The following is a 17865-nucleotide window of genomic DNA, read 5'->3' on the forward strand; positions in this document are numbered from 1 at the left end:
CTAGTATGGAGTGGCATCCTTGGGTGTGGCATAAGTTGCTTCCACTTAAAATTTCGGTTTTAATGTGGAAAGTGTGGAACATGGCCTTAAGCGTAGACGATCATCTTCGGCGCATTGGGATCCAGATAGTTTCTCGTTGTGATTGTTGTGATGAAGGTAATTATGAAGACCAAAATCATGTGTTACTTACAGGTGAGTTTGCATCGGCAATATGGCATTTTTATGGATCTATTTTTGGTATTCCTATTGGTTTTACTTGGAGGGAGACGGTGCAAATTTGGTTTCGACGTGCGTCCTCTAGTTCTCAACTGGGAATAATAGTGGGGCTTCTACCTTCTATTATTATTTGACATCTTTGGTGTAGAAGATGTACTGCACGTATGGAGGGCAGGTTTCAGTCTATTATTTCGGTTCGGCTTTCTATTAGTAGATGGATGGGATTATTAGTTCGAGATATGAAAAAGGTTAGCAAATGTTCTAGGCATGATTCACAGGTGTTACAGTTATTGAATATTACAGCGTTGGTCCCTGATAGGAAGTACTTAAAGCTAGTGGCTTGGCAAAAGCCAACTCATATGGTTTATGCTTTTAATTCTTATATTGGAGTCGGATCTAACAATAGAGCAGAGTTGTTAGCTGTTTTTCAGGGACTTAAAGCCTGTAAGGAAATGGGGATTAATTTTGTGGAAATTGAATTAGATTCTTAAGTGGTGATTTCATGGTGGAATAGGAGAAGGTGTGGGGTGTGGTACTTGGAAGATTTTTGGGAAGATACGTTGGCCCTTATGGATTCTATGGTGTGCATAGTTCGTCATGTTTATAGGGAGGGAAATAAAGCTGCGGATTGGTTGGCCCGGAGTGGTGCGTCGGGTCTTAATTCTGAGTGGAGATTTATTAGGGATGTGCCTAGGGTGCTTCGTGGTTTAATCCGTTTGGATATTCTGGGTTTGCCATCATTACGTTGTTGTTAGCGTCAGGTTAATGCGGCATTCATGTCCTCAGGTTGGTTTGGTAAGATTTTATGATTTTATATTTTTTGTGTTAACATTGTTTGTTTGGTGGTTTTTTTTTTTACAGGAATGGTTTTTGCTTGGTTTTCCTTCTTAGTACGTCCTTGAATTGATGTTTTCTGTAAGTTTGACACCTGGGAGCGAAATTTTTGTAATACTAGGTGTCGGTCTGTAACCACGGTATTCCTCCGCCATAAGTGAGGGCTATTAATAAAATTTGGGAAGGGGTCACTCATGGACAGGTGATCTCAGCTCTTCTAAAAAAAAAAAAAGTACGATACATGCCTTAGCGTTACACGCTAAAAAGCGTATTGTCTGGTTGTTCAAGCATATATATATATAAATATATATATATATTTAATTATTGAGAAGCTTGAAGAAAAGAAGACTATAGCAGGGAAATCAATAGTTGAGGGATACCTAGATGTATTTACAAATGAGTTATCAGGATTGCCACCTGACTGGTATATAGAATTTGTTATTGAGTTAGAACCACGAACAGTCTTAATCCATAAAGCCCCATATAGGATCCCTCCAACTGAGCTAAAGGAGTTGAAAACTTGAAAGACCAGCTCCATGAACTATTAGACAAGGGATTTTTCCACCGTGGAGAGCACCAATTTTGCTTGTAAAGAAGATGGATGGTACCTTTCATATGTGTATAGATTTTAGGGAGCTGAGTAAGGTCACTATAAAAAAAGCAAGTACTCATTGCCTAGGATAGATGATCTGTTTGATCAATTACAATGAACCATGGTATTCTCAAAGATAGATTTGACATCTAAATACCATCAATTGAAAATAATGGAGTAAGATGTACCTAAGACCACTTTCAGAACAAGGTACGATCACCATCAATTCTTGGCAATGTCGTTTGGGTTAACAAATGCCCTTGTAACCTTCATGGATTTAATGAACAGGATGCTTACGCAGTTTTTAGATACCTTTGTGGGGGTATATATTGAATATATTTTGATTTGGTCTATGGATCAAGAAGCATATGAAGATCATTTGAGGTATGGTCAGACCAGTGTGAAGCTAGATTCCAAAAATTAAAGAGAAACCTGACTTCAACGCCAATATTAGCTTTGCTAGAAGCACACAATAAGAAGTTTGTTGTGTATAGTGATACATCATAGTATGGACTTGGGTGCATGGTAATACAGGAAGGAAGAGTGGTGGCATATGCTTCTAGATAGTTGAAGAATTATGGGTATAACTACTCTACTAATGACCTTGAGCTTGCCCAAACGGTTTTTGCCTTCAAAAAGGCATTACTTATATGGTGAAAGTTTTGAGGCCTACAAGAATCACTAGAGTTTAAAATAGGACAATGCTAGTATGCCACCTGATTTATACCACTCAATTTGTCTCCTTGACGTGGCTGGCACGTGACTTATTAAAAAAAATAAAAACACAAACATAAAAAGGGTAGAGAAAATCTAGAGTTTTAGTCTTCATATTTTTATGTTTTCGGGCTCCAATTTGTTTTGTATAGATATTTTTAAAATTTTTTAATAAGCCATGTGGCACCATTTTTGTGTCGTGGTATAAATTGAGTGGTGTCACATAAATGAGATAAAGTGAGTGGTATAAATTATGAAGCATAGTAACATTTTCCTTTATCATATTAGTTCGACCACAAAAAAATATGAATACTAGGCACAAGAGGTGGATGGAGACAATTACTGACTATCAATGTGAAATTAAGTATTATCCTGGGAAAGCTAATATTGTTAGGGGTGGAAAATTGTGGATTCGTGTCATGTCAAAGTTATAAACATTCAACTATATAGGTCTCTCAAACCTGATCTGTTAAACTAAACGTGTCAAAATTTCAAACCCAAACTCAACCCATTTAGATAACGGGTTGTATCGTGTCACTCGTTTTGACTCATTGAATAATTAATTAGAAATAGGTTAACAAGACAGGACTCATTTAAACCCATTTCATATAAGAGTAGTACTACAGGTCATCCTTTGCGGGGTGCACATTTTGCACATCCAACGTGGCTGCACTATTTGTAATTTTTTTTTTTTTTTTTTGAGAATACAAGAGAATCAAAACGTGCGTTTTCATCTTACTGTTTTCTTCTTCCCCAATTCATTCGAATTTACCCCGCGGGAAAATTTCCTCCGTCCCTCGAGTCGCGTCGCGTCGTTGCTCTGCCCACCACCACCGGCGACGCTGCCTCTCTGAGCGACCCTCCCTCAGCCCAAACCAAGATTGCGCAATTTGAAAAGGTAAGCGGAGACTGATTTATTCTCTGCCTTGTGAGGATGTAAGTACCACGTAATTACTCTACCCAGCAACGCCCCCGTCGACCCTCCCATCCTCTCCCCGAGTCTCCTCGTGCGGCTTCCTCGCCCTCCCCGAGTAAGTTCTACTCTACATTCGTTCTTCTTCTGATGTTTGCTTCCCTTTATGTTTTCCTTGAAAAGAACATGAACTGAAAAGTTCAACTCAACTGGAAGATGCGATGTTGTTGTTTTAGTCGTACCCAGATCATAAAACAGTTAATAGTTTTAGATTCATGATGGGGTTTTTCCTTTTCTTGGATTTTCACGGCAACCCAATATAGGATTTTCTTGGATTTTCACTGCAAATAGTTAATACTAGTGATTTACACTAGTAAATCAGACAAGCTCAAGAAATGGTTCTCGTTGATTGATGCGGTAACGTGGGTTCTACTAACTGTTAAAAAACTTCGAGAGTCTTCTCTTATTAGCAGCGAGTTGCATAGGACACTATATGGCTTTATTCTATTTGAAGTTTCATGGAACAATGTCCAAGGCATCAACTACTTGAATGAGCTTCAGGTAATATTTTTTATACATGCTTCCTATTCTTTCTTCAGTTTATTTTGAATTTTTTTTTTTGTGTCCTATGATTTTCATGTCATGTCATCTCTGAAATTGTAAGATCAAGCTGCCAATCTGACCAACATGTTATGAATCAGGGAAGACACTACTTGCAAAAACACTAGCTCGATTTGTGAATGTGCCCTTTGTCATCACTGATGCAACAACTTTGACACAGGTATGCCTGTTTCTCAGTGAGGGTGCTAACACTTGTGGGCTTTATTTGTGGGGCTTGACAAACATTTTTATACAGAACTAATTCAAAAGCTTGAGTTAGTGGAGTTAGACCTTATAATATCATATCAAAAACTAAGTGATTGTGAGAATTTTGATAACTATAAAGCATATAGGTATTTGTTTTTCTTTAAAAAAATTTTATTAGAAGCTACATATGATCTCTTGGTTCTGATTAAGTTTTCTTTAGCTAATCTGAGTTGATTTTACATATTCTAGTCTTGAGCTAGCTGGCTCATGGATATGTCATGGGTTTGACTCATGACACCTTCCCTGATCCTCACTTTGATTGGATTGTGCAGTTGTGTCAAGAAGTGCTGCTGCAAGATGGGTAGAGGAAAGATTGAGATCAAGATGATCGAGAACGTACACTACCAATCGTCAAGTCACCTTCTGCAAGCGGAGAAATGAACTCTTGAAGAAAGCTTGTGCTATTGCTTGCTTGGTATGCACCAAGGCTTGTGCTGTTACTTGTGCTATTAGCTTGTGCTGTTACTTGTACTGTTGCTTGCTTGGTATGACACCAAGGCTTCTGAAGTGTAACTGTTAGTAGCATTCTCTTTCAATAATCGTGAGCCATGACTGGATACAAAACAGAGGTGGATGTGATTGACCTTTTATAGTTTAAGATTATGTTTATAGTTTACATGTTTTATTTAGCCCTTTATTTTCTCTAAAATTCTTTCAAACAAAATTCAGTATACTTCATAATTAGGTCTGGATTTATTTTGGCCAAATAGTTTTGTTTGGTTGAGTTGATCTTTTCTCCAATAGTTCAGCTTCATTTGTTTATAGTCTAACAACAGTAAGTTGGCTTTCATTTTGTAACTTGGTGTCTTCGATGTCTAAGAATGTTTAGAAAAAAGCATGAATATTTGAACTGATAACTGCATGCTCTTTCTGATTACAAGTCTCTTGCAGAGTATAATATATAGAATGAACATCACCTCAATTTGACCCAGAAAAAAATATGATATAGCCAATGGCTTCTAACAAAAGACAAGCATGTCTGGGAATGTTGAGAAGGCCATCCAGAGAAGTTATGGGCTCTTCCCTGCTATGAAAATCTTCAAGAGGTAACACTTCTGGTCATTATTCATTCCTTATCATGGATATCTGATGTTAATAATTCTCAGCTGCTATACTTGCTATTCTTCAATTTTTAGCCTATGTATTGTGCATTAGATTGTGCACAAAATAAAGAATAAAGAACTAATCTTTACAAATAATTCAATCCCAAATTAACTCCACTAAAATAACAGGAAGTGCCTTGAGTTTTACACACAAATTCAATGTGTTACCTACATAATCTCAACCAAAAGAGAGAAAGAAACTAGGTTTACAAACCTATATATAAAACTCCAAAATGGATCTAATTTTAGCCATATTGCATATGTAAAAATAGCTCCACAATTTTGACCACATACTTGTAACACTAAATAATGAATGAAGTCTGATCTGGTCGCATAATCTTTAGAATTTCATTTCTGACTTACGTGTCCCAAATTATTGATCTCTTACATTCAATGATGAATAACACTAATGACAGCTTGAAATGCAAAAATCCATTAGATATGCCTCTAAAAGTATTCAACTAGTTTTTTTAAGAAAATGATTACAAAATTTTTAACAAACAATATAGGTTCTTTTTTATGAATAAAAATTTTATTGAGACATGTAACATTAACAAACAATATAGTTTAAGTACTTAATAAGGTGTAAGGTACAAAGAACTGGCTCTTTAACTATAGCTTTTATGGACTTGAATTTTGATTAGCTATTGCAATTCTACCAACTTTTGGGTCTGACTAGTTTTGGTTTGCATATGTTTCTGAATTAAGTAGCACAGTTCTTGCCAAAATCAGATGCATTTTTCTTATTCTACACATACTGTCAACCCATTAATAAAAATTAGTGATAATAATGTTTATTTTCTGATTTTGGTAAGATCAGATTTTAAAATAAGCTCTTACATTTTATTTTTGGTGACACTTTTGTTAAGGTAAAGTCATTTGGGGGGTTTTGAGAAAGATTTGAAGTTTTTGAGTCTCCCTATTTTTTTTTCCTTGAAACGAGAACTGAGCTTTCAACCCAATGGTCTTTAAACAATATTTATGAATATCAAAATATAGAAACGGCGTTTGATTTTATCTTAGAATTGCTTCTGTGATTTTAATTGTGTATGTTTACATATCTTCACTTGGTTGTCCTGTTCTATGCATCTTGTTCCAGTAGAGGTATAGAAAGTTTACCTTGTTAAATATGTGCAGGATGTTAATTCAGTATTCGATATGTTTGTTTCTTCTATTTTTCAGATCTGGGTTTGAATTAAGGTAAACATTCCACCAAATATTTTGAATGGCTTTGTGGCACTTCTTTCGGATGGAGGATTTTGACAAGATTGGAAGCGAAGACATGACCAGGATATATTTTCATTTGCTATATATTTAGTTCTTGTATAACTTTAATTTTGGTATGTGGTTGCTAAGCATGCACTGATTGTAAGTGATTGTAAGAGGGAAATAAAAGGGAAATGAGACCTGTAATATACACATTGTTTACTTTGTGTTTCATTTGCTGTAATATTTGTGAGATGAATGAAAAATAAGCTTAGATCTGTATTTGTTAACATGTTGCATATTCGTCCTGCTCATAGAATCTGTGAGAAAGAACAATCGAATGCTGAGTGTCATTGGTTATATTATTTCTTTTTTCAAGTTGATTACATTGACAAAGCTTAGAATCATCACCACTTTTTCATCTTATAGAGTAAATCCATGGGTAGACTAAGAAATGGTTGGCTGAACAAGCATAATTTATGAGAGTGAAATCAAACAAAGTTGGCTTCTTTCTTTTGCAATCCATCTAATCCTCTACAACGCTCTTGTATTGAAGAAAGTTATCGCCTGAACTTTGGATTCTTTGACAGATGACATCCAAGTAAAAAGAATCAACCGAGTTAAGATCATCTTCATGCCAAAAATTCTTTTTTTTTTTTTTAAGGTACTGGCAGTAATTTTAGACTACCAAGTTTGATTGATTGTGGTTGGTTTGTTGGCATAGCAACTTCATTCTAAGTTATTTTTTTACCTTATTAAGCTACCTCTTACACAAAAACCAACCCAGTTAAATTTTTATTTTCTTCTTTTATTCTTGAGTACACAACACCAATAGATTGTATCGCATTATAGTGCAAAAAAAAAAAAACAAAACAATCACCCATGATTGTCGTATCGACTTAAACATGTGAATAACATATATATCTAATGTTCCGGTTAGCTCCCAGAGGGTATTTACAGTTGGAGTCAAATCTCTCATTCCCTTTATAGAATCTTCCCCACTTTTTCATCTTACAGAGTAAAGCAAAAAATATATCTTATAGAAAAATCAATCTTATGTAACAAAAAAAAAAACAAAAAAATACAATCAATAGTCAGTCATACAGATGAAGGGAGGGACTCTGGAAAAATATTTTTCATGCCCAGTTCACTAAATGCTTGTCATAATGAGGCACTGCTTTGAGATGAGAAGTTGAAAAACAATAAACATCTTCATATGCGTTCAAGAATTAAGAATAAAGCAAAGAACAAAAAAGGTAAGATTTGTTCATAGGAAAAATCTGCAACTCCCAATTGATTTGTTCAATTGATTTACAAATGACAACTCCCAAATTGCAGTCAATGAACTCTCCTTGCACTCTTAAGATAGTCTGCCCTTATTGCCCACAATTGTTCTCCCACTAATATGTCTGGGCAATTGGCCCGAATCGGTGCTGCACAGTGGAAGAAAACATTTTCATAAGTACCTCTGAATCGATTACTTCCTCCATCAAAGGATCCACCAATTCCACCACACTTCATTGTACTTGTTAAAGGCCTGCACGTTATGAAATCCATTGAGAACTTAAACAATTGAATGTTAGCAGTAACTTTAAAATGCATGGACAACATAACTTAGCAACAAAGTAATAATAAAAGCGATACAAGTACCCTACTTTGGGCTAATTAAAATGACATGAGTTAGATCCTATATTTGCAAGACAGAAGTAATGGGAAGCAAGTAGCACCACAACCTACATCCTATATTTGCAACTATGTTCTTCCACCTCTGTGGAAACCCACATATTTTGGAAGAATTTTTCTTTTTATAAGCCACCCCAAAACAAATGAAATAAACACTTATGTTTGTTTGCCAATGATGCACAGCCCATTCCTAAGAGATCTGAATATATGTGGCTACATTTATAACAAACTAATGATGCATGGATTCACAAAACAAGTTTGGATACATTTGCGATTAATTTCATAAGAAACAGGAAGTCTACGATAACATAAGAAAATGGTAATAAGAATGATGATGATGATATGAAAAATAAAAGGCCCAAGACACTCTTGGGGGCATGCCTTGCAGGACAAGAACTATGTAATGACAGTCAAGCTTCTTGGTTGAAGAATCTCTTCGAGGGGAAGTGGGGAAGCTATCTAGATTCTTGGGGAGATACACCTGCTAGACACTGAAGTACCTCCGATCATAATCAAAGAGTTCCAAAACAACAAAGTTGTATATTAAGACAAGACTATTGGAATTGCTGATACCTGAAACATCTACTTCCTATATCTAGAGATCACCTTTTTTTTATGGGGTATCTAGAGATAGATTACATTATGAAGGCATTGCAGTCTCCCCTAATGATATTTTTGTAGAGACCATAAAGTAGTTCCATCCTCTATCCCCCCCCCCCAAAAAAAAATTTCAAACTATACTAAGAAGTGTCTTCTAGAAATTACAACAAATATAATAGCAGAGTCATCTCAAGGTAATGCAGGAGACTCATTTGATTCCAGTCAAAAGATCAAATTTTTTTTTAGATATTTCAACTTCCAAGATTTATTAATCAGTGTACCATCATAGAAATGCACACAAAAAAATCATCTATATCCATTTCATGAAAATTATAGGATGCATATTTAAAGATCTCAAACTGACTGCTACATCAAAGTCAACATGCACAGCAGCAAATAATACATTGTCTTTTTTCAGGAATATATACAGTCACAGAAACCAAATGAAAAATCAAAGAAAGGGAACGTGACGTGTGTACCAACCGAAAGTTATAAAATGATTGCGATTTTATGGAATAAAAATACAAAACCAAAATTCGTCAACATACCTCCTCAATGTAAGATTTCACCCAGATTTGAAGAACATTAAACCCTAGAACCCCAGAGCCAAACAAATGTACGGTGCAAACCTAGAATCACACGGAAAAAGGAGGTAAAATTTGAAGAACATTAATGGGTTTGTCGATACATTACATGTTTCTAGCCACATATTTGGTGGGCTCTTTACTTTATCATGGTGTGGAATCCTCTCGTCGCAGATCTAAAGGATCGGAGGATGAGCCGATGGGGAAATCATGGGGATGAGCCGATGAGGATGAAGGGAGGGGGAAGATGAAGCACAAGTTTGAGAGGGCTTCAAATTTTGAGGGGGAAATCACAATGCACGTGAGGGGACTGAGAGAGTTATAGAGAAGAAGAAAAAGAAGAAGAAGAAGAAGAAGGTCTTGCCGAAAATGTATTTCACGATTGATAAGCATAAGACTTAGAGAATTTGGGGTTTTCGAAATCGTCATGGGATTTGTTGTGATTCACAGAGAAGAAGAAGAAGGTTCAGGGTTTTGTGAGGAAAGTTGAGGGATTTGCAGTGAAGAAGTTGGATTAGAAGCGTGAGGGGATTGAGGGTTGAAACCCAGAAGCAGTTTGGGGTTTTCGTCGAAGCACACTTTCGAAGAAACCAATAGTAGGCTGTTGTAAAGATTTTTCCTTCGTATAAATGGGTTGAATTGGCATGCATAATCCATTTAATCTAATTAAAATAATTTTATATAAAAATTAAAATATATATTTATTAGTAGTCACAATATCTTAAAAATAAAAATAAAATCTCATACTAACAAAAAATATTAATATTTTTTTAATTTTATCATATAATAAAATCAATATTACAAATCTTACAATAACAAATATGAGCATATATAACGCCCCGGTCCCGGATGGGTCAGAGAGTTACTATTTGTTACTCAAAAATTATAAATCACAATTCAGATATAAACTCTAACTTCTCAATTACATATAAATCTCAATGTTTAAAACTCCTACTCCCAAAATAATTAACTATGAACGCCACTAAGTCTCAAAATAAACCTCAACCTTCCAAAATACCCAATCGACAAAGCAAAACAAAACTATTGAATAAAATGTTCAGATAACCAAAATACCCTCTTTGTACTTATTCCACTATGCTCACCTAGCCTTATACATGATTTATAGTCTTCATCCCCAGTTGTACTATCAAAATTATCTGAAAAATGTTATGGAGATAAGGTGTGAGTTATCAACAACTCAGTAAGCATATAACATATACTAATATGTAAACATGAGCATTTTCAGAAAATTTGGTATGTAGAAACAAAATATTTCATTTTCATATGCAGATCTCATAAACGTGTTATCAGAAAATCCAAACGACTTTTAAATCTTTCCATACTCAAAAAAACCAACTATTCATATTCAAAGATGCTTTTCATATTCAAAGTCCATTTTCATATTCAAAAACTAACAGTGCATATTCAAAGATCCGTTTCATATACAAAGACCTTTTTCATATTCAAAAACACTTTATTCACATTCAAAAACACTTGTTCATATTCAAAAACACTTTGGTATAACATAACAAAACATTTTCATCTTATCATATCGTATCATATCATATCATATCATATCATATCATATCATGTCAACATATCATATCGCATACCATGTTTAACCCATGTGGTAGGGTGGTGCTATCCCTGGTGGCCAAACCGGGCAGTATCATATTATGAAACTTCCCATTTTTAAATCTCGAAGTCCCGAGTACATGAAAGAACACATAAAAGACCATTTTGTTTTCAAAGTGGGTGCACTCATATCATATCATATCATATCATGTTGGTACCAACCATATCACATGAGCTAGTATCATCATATCAGAATCACATTCACAATCAAAATCAAAACAGATAAGTACGCCAAAGGTTTTTCATATCCATAACATATCAAACCAGGTGCTGAACATATTCTTATCATTTCTGTTTGATAAAAAATAGATCTAAATCATTTTCATATCATATGTACAAAAATTCAAAGATTTCATATTCGCTCTTTTTCACATTTCAGAAACATGTCAAATATTTCTCTTATTCATGTCAAAAGCATTTCTTTTCTCTTTCATACATATCTCATGAGTGAATGCAAAACATATACTGAGGTTGTTTTTCACCTTTTCTTTTTAAAACAACATGCATATTTTTACAAACCAACTTCAGTTCATTTCGTTTTATGCAAATTTAGCATAAGAACCTCGCTTACCAAGACTTTTTTTAGCTATTCTGAATCGTTCCAAAATTGTTTTGAATGAAAGTCAATAGTCATCTATACAGAACACTAAGCATTACTAAACTTCTAAAAGGACTAGCTAAAACTCTCCATTTACCTAAATTCATATTACAGAAAATAGCTTTGATAACTCTCTAGCTATCAAAAATCTAATAAATATATTATCGTTAAAAATACTTAACTTATTATAAAGTCTTTAAATATTTTCCATTAAATATAAAGTGAGACGAAGAACTCTAAAAATAACTCAATAATTTTCTGCAATCAAACTTATGCCCATCATAAAATCAAACCCAACAAAAATACAATTTCAAAATGCGTTATAATTAGACTTATAACTCAGAGGGAAATAAATGAAATTTCATCTCAAAAGCTTACTCTAGTATGGGTAATAAACTTTACGGAAGGCTCAAAGAAGTCACTTACATTTTATTTGAAAACAATGTAGCCGTTTGTGTATAGCATAGGGGTGCGGTAGAGGCTTACCGAGAGAGAACTAGCGAGGAGGAGAGATCACGTAAGGACTTCGGACAGTACTCTGTGGGCTTCACGGTGAGGGCATGGAGAGGGTGGAACCGAGCCAAGGAGCAAGAAGATAGTTTGCTCTGTTTACGGTCCTTAAAATAGAGGATGTGATGGAGAATTTCTTACGGCGTTGAGGTGTTCTTCCATGTGTCTAGCCTACGGTATTAATTGGGTGGAAGTGGCCGTGCGCCTTGGTTGTTTCATGGTGGTTCACGGCCTGAGGAAGCAGCTTTGGTTGGAATATAAAACAGAAGGCAGACTGCGGTTTGGGGTGTGTAATAGTTCGGGGTGGCCATAAAGTGGTATGGTGGTGAAGGATGTAGGCGTGAGTCAGTGGGTCTCAAGGATTCTGTCGTGCAGGAGAGAGAGCTCGGCAACATTAGTTGGTGGTTCACAGTGTTGGGGGTGAATGGACGAGATTCAGAGCGAGGGAACACTTACTGTTGTCGAGTTTTAAGACGACACCAATGGAGACTCAGATTTGGCCAAAATGCAAGAAAGTGAGAGAGCGAGAAGGTTTCTGTTGTGAGTGAGATAGAAAGTGAGAAAAGAAGAGAAATGAAACTGTAAGAAAAATAATTCGTGGGGAGATGGGATGAGGGAACGAGAGAAATTTGGGTTGAACTAAATTGAAGAGAGGGAGGAAAAGCAAAACCGTCGGGGTGAGGGAGAAACATAAAGGAAGAGAAACTGAACCAAAAACGTTCTTACCTAAATGACACTATATTATCCCGAGGGCTGCGATTCATTTGGTCTGGGCCACAGGCCTGGGCTTCACATTCTCCCCGCCCCACCCAAAAAAAAAAACAATTTTTGTCCTCGAAATTTGCTACAATTGAAGCAAGGTTTAAAGTACTTTTCCCTTACCTCCATTCCATGCCTATTTTAATCGTTGACCATAATGTCAAACCTAATATTCCAATATGATACACCCCAATATTTTTGCCCGGTGCTTTAAAATACCTCTTAATCCTCTTGGCATACACATTCACGCACATAATGCCATCATACATTAGGGGTAGGGGTCGAGTTCAAGTCTATACATATCAATCTCCTCAACGGATTTAAAAGCCTAACAATAATGTAAATAGATTTCCCACATAATAGCATATTAGAACTCTCCAAAGTCCGTGGCTTTTAATCTCACACTCAATTATGCAACTTGAACTAGAAATGGAGCTACACTTCACTTGGAACACTCTCCTTCTATCGCGTACTCTTACGTGTCCTTTACTAAGCTAAGACCTTCGGGATCAACTCACGGTCACTACCTCTTCCAACTCAAGGTCTTACATTAAGTGTTCATCCAGTAAAGTGAACTTATAATTCACCTTAGTATTAAGACACTAAGACCTTCATCTTACTCTTCGTGTTGACCACATTTCGACGCATGATTCCGACCGACGAAATCACTCATCCCAATCCTAGACAATACACCTGTTACTATCTTCATGCACCTTAGCCCACACTAAGCACCGTATAACAACCACGCTTAGGACAGATTACCCATTATATATGATGAATCCGTCCGACACATGTGTCTCACTAGATTACACATGTACCTTACCCTTATCACCTAAGATCAACATATAACAATTTGATCACCTGCTTGTATAAACAAGCACCATACTCCGATACCAACCTTCTCTTAACCCGACTAGCATGACTCTTCATGCAACCCGTCCATTTTGACAGTTCATCCCAACACTTAGCATGACAAAACTCCGTTCACAACTACGCCTTACGTCACGTCATGTAGCTCGGGACTACTCCCTAGCTACACCGTGACCGTGTCACATCACCTGACATCCTGCTACGTCATTTCTACGCCAACTCCTAACACATCACGAGTACGGTCCCTCACGTACTCCTGTCACATCATGACATCTTGTCACATTCTTGCTACGCTACTTCTACACTAACTCTTCACCCATCATAAGCACGACTGCCAGTAGTCATGTCACTTTATGACATTCCCCAGTCATGCTTCCGCTGCGCACTCTTACACTTGTTCTGCAATTTCACACATACTCCCAGCCATAAGTCTAACATGTTGACACTTGTCACCTCAGACTGTAGGCCACATCACAGCTACTTCGGGACACTGTTCCACAGTTCTCAACACTACTCATCACACTTTACACCCATCAATCACACAACCACCCTTATCTCTGCGACACACCACACGGTGTGTTGCTACGCCTTATAAAGTACACTCCACGTATACTCCCTTCTCACACGTTACGCCACATCATCACTATGGTGTATATTCCCTTCCTATACACTATGCCACATCACCATTATGGCGTACAGGTCATATGGTGCATCACTCCACTACATGAAGTACACTCCACGTGTACTCCCTTCACATTACTCTACGCCACACAGAGTAAACTCCACGTGTACTCTTCCCAATCCACACAATGCCACATCATCACTACACTACATACTTCACAAGCACACTTCATAGCACAGTCCACAACACTTCACAGTACACTACACAAATACATCCAACACTTCACTACACAGAATGCCCAACACTTCATTACACAGCTCATCACAATACAACGAACTCCACAATACTAACAGCACAGTCAACAACCTAATCAACTAATCAACATCTAACATAAATAACGAGGGATATAGAGTTATACCATCGACGGGGTTGACCTGTGTGTTGATCCCTGACCATCACAGTTGATGACGTCGGAAGGGTCGTACGTGGTGGCTAACCCACGTACGGTGGCTGTCCACCACATAAAATGGTTGTTTAGGCTTAGGGCTAGGCTAGGGAAGGCCAATGAAGGCTGAGGGTGGTCTTCATGGTGGCTGGGGTGGCGGAGCACGGCGGATCTGGTGTGCACACGAGAGGGTGAGGGTTCGTGTGAAGCTAGGGTAGGCTAGGGACTACGGCTGACCATGGAAGGGCTTAGGAGGTGCCGTGGAGGGGCATGGTGGCAATGGAGTGGCGGCACGGCTGCCTTTGGCGGCAGATCTAAGCCAACGGGTGGAGAGGAGCCATGGGAGAGTGAGAGAGGTGAAGGGCTTGGCTAGCTTGGAGGAGCTCGGGGAGGAGTCACGATGGCCAGGGGAGGTGCTTGGTGGAGCTAAAACCGGCGCACAGTGGCACTAAGGCTGTCTGTGGCATTGAAGCCGTGCAAAACCCATTTATGGGTTTCTTGCGTGCGTGCGACGTAAGGGGAGAGGGAGGTTTTTGTGGCTTGGGTTCCATGGAAGGGGTTCACCGGTGAGAGGGGAGGTCGTTGGTGGTAGTGTGGTGGCCTGGGTGACCACGTACGACGATGGAAGGGGCTGCGCATGGTGAAACCATGCGTGGGTCTCTACGTGTGTGCGTGGGGGAGGACGACTACGAGGTGGGAGCTAAGTTTTCCGGTGGGAGCTCGCCGGGGTGAGGGGAATCTGCCAGTGGTGGAGGTGAGATTGGGCGGCGCATGGTGACACCGGGCTGGGCTATGGAAGAATTGGCTAGGAGAGGGGCAGCATACGTCATATGCGTGAGGGAGATGGAGGAGAGAGAGGGGTAGGGAATAGTGTAGAAGGAAGAGAGAGAGCTTCAGTATTTAATCTAGACCCCTCATTTTGGGATCCTCAAAACGATCTAACGGTGGAGGAATAAAACACTGATTTAAAAATGCGTAAACATTAACTTAAAAGCACTAATAGGAATTAAGGTAGAATATTATTTAAACTAAACTTTAATTTATAAAATAATATTCCTTCATCATTAATAAAACGATGAATTCTTATTTAATATCTTTAAAGAATAAAATCATTTAATTTAATTAGAGTTTTAAACATAATTTTAAATCTCATAATATTTTAGATAACTGAAATCATTTTAATAAATAATATTGAAATGATTTTTGACAATTATAATATTTTCGGAGCTCTTCAAAAATATTATAATTGTCTTATTTAAAGTCAATCTTAATTCAATAATACTAGAAATACCTCATATAAATATTTTCAGTACATTTAAAACACTGGGCGTACTTTAGAAATCACATAGTATCTTTGAAAACACGCCATCGAGGTTCAGTATGCATAACGAGGCTCGTAGTTGAATTTGTTTACGTCAGAAAGAATGAGCGTACGTAAGAAGGAAGGAGTGGGGTGTTACAGTTGAGGTGTTCTTCCCTGGGTCTGGCTTGTGGTATTAATTGGGTGGAAGTGGTCATGCACCTTGGTTGTTTCATGGTGGTTCATGGCCTGAGGAAGCAGCTTTGGTTGGAATATAAAACAAAAGGCACCCTTCGGCTTAGGGTGTGTAACAATTCGGGATGGCCATAACGTGGTATGGTGGTGAAGGATACAGGTGTGAGTCAGTGGGTCTCAAGGATTCCGTAGTGCAAGAGAGAGAGCTCAGCAACATTAGTTGGTGGTTCACGGTGTTGGGGGTGAATGGATGAGATTCTGAGCGAGGGAACACTTGCCGTTGTCGACTTTGAAGATGGCACGAATGGAGACTCAGATTCGGCCAAAATGCAGGAAAGTGAGAGAGCGAGAAGGTTTCTATTGTGAGTGAGATAGAAAGTGAGAAAAGAAGAGAAAAGAAATTGTAAAAAAAATAATTCGTGGGAGATGGGATACAGGAATGAGAGAAATTCAGGCTGGACTAAATTAAAGAGAGGGAGGAAAAGCAAAACCGTTAGGGTGGGGGAGAAACAGAAAGGAAACGAAATTGAACCAAAAAAGTTCTTACCTAAACAACACAATATCATCCTGAGGGCTGGGATTCATTTGGTCTGGGCCACGGGCCTGGGCTTTACAGCATAGGCTAGGATTTACAATTTCAATAATAAAAATATATGCATACTGAGAAATACCAATATTACAACTCAACTATAACAAAATTTTGTCAAAACGGGTTGATTTTGAGTTAAGCAAGTTGACCCGTTATTGACCCGTTTATAAATATTGTCTTAATGCGTCAACCCATTTTGACCCAAACCCGTTAACATCAAACTCAAACCCACTAATTTGGTATCGTATTCGTGTGGGGTCACGGGTCCTGTCACAGATTATCACCTTTAAATATGGTGGCAGATGCACTTAGTCATAACTTAGAGGCTATTTTCCTTCTCTACCTGCAAACAGATCCCTATTGCAAAATGGAATTAAAGTTTATGAATTTAATGTTTTGTTGACAAGTTATCTAATAAAGTTTAGAGTTTGAGTTAATTGTGAATGGATGATCAGTTATGTTTATTGTTTTTACGATTACTTTTTAAATAAACTATTCTTCTTCCTGTAAATATTTATTTTCTTCATATTTTTATATTTATGTATTAATTAGGAAGCACAAAAACCAATGGCAATCACATGTCTAATTTATGGATCTCAAACATTGAGATGCAAATCTCATTGCGGTGCTCCACCAGTAGTTTCAGTATTTACTAGTAACAAAATCAAAGATTTTATGATAGGGACACTTAACCTCATTCTAGAGGAAGATGTTGTTGACATGGATGACCAGAATGAATAGGAGCCTCTTATGAACTTATGTAAAAGTTTTGTGTAATAATGAAACAATATTACACTACAAGAAAAATCACTTTTGCGACGTCTAAAATACTCACAAAAGCCCTTCACAACATCGCAATTTGTTTTTAGCGTCCCTTCCTCATTGCCACTAAAGGGATGGTACTACTATGTCTCAAAACAATTTCAAGTTGAAATGAAATTACGTCGCAAAAATGTGGACATTTGCAACATAATTTGGCACTTCTAAAAGGGGACAGGAACAACGGAAAAGACATGGAATATGATAGGAA

The 17865-nt window shown here is 37.4% G+C and overlaps 2 long non-coding RNA genes across 7 annotated transcripts; one reads left to right on the forward strand and one right to left on the reverse strand.

Moving 5' to 3' along the window:
• Nucleotides 1-3115: 3115 nt before the first annotated feature.
• On the forward strand, nt 3116-6714 carry LOC108993560. Of its 6 annotated transcripts, none has more exons than XR_001996523.2 (6): nt 3116-3387; nt 3593-3830; nt 3971-4050; nt 4409-4551; nt 5018-5182; nt 6422-6714. It is a non-coding gene; the product is annotated as an uncharacterized LOC108993560 (long non-coding RNA). The 6 variants fall into 6 exon arrangements; XR_001996524.2 differs by having other exon boundaries at nt 3644-3830; XR_001996527.2 differs by having other exon boundaries at nt 3740-3830.
• An 832-nt stretch (nt 6715-7546) lies between these two features.
• On the reverse strand, nt 7547-9944 carry LOC108993559. Its single transcript, XR_001996522.2, has 2 exons — nt 9277-9944; nt 7547-7982 (listed from the first exon to the last, which is right to left on the reverse strand). It is a non-coding gene; the product is annotated as an uncharacterized LOC108993559 (long non-coding RNA).
• Between the last annotated feature and the right edge of the window lie 7921 nt (nt 9945-17865).

The sequence above is a fragment of the Juglans regia genome, chromosome 1, assembly GCF_001411555.2.
Source record: "Juglans regia cultivar Chandler chromosome 1, Walnut 2.0, whole genome shotgun sequence".
Taxonomy (NCBI): Eukaryota; Viridiplantae; Streptophyta; class Magnoliopsida; order Fagales; family Juglandaceae; genus Juglans; species Juglans regia.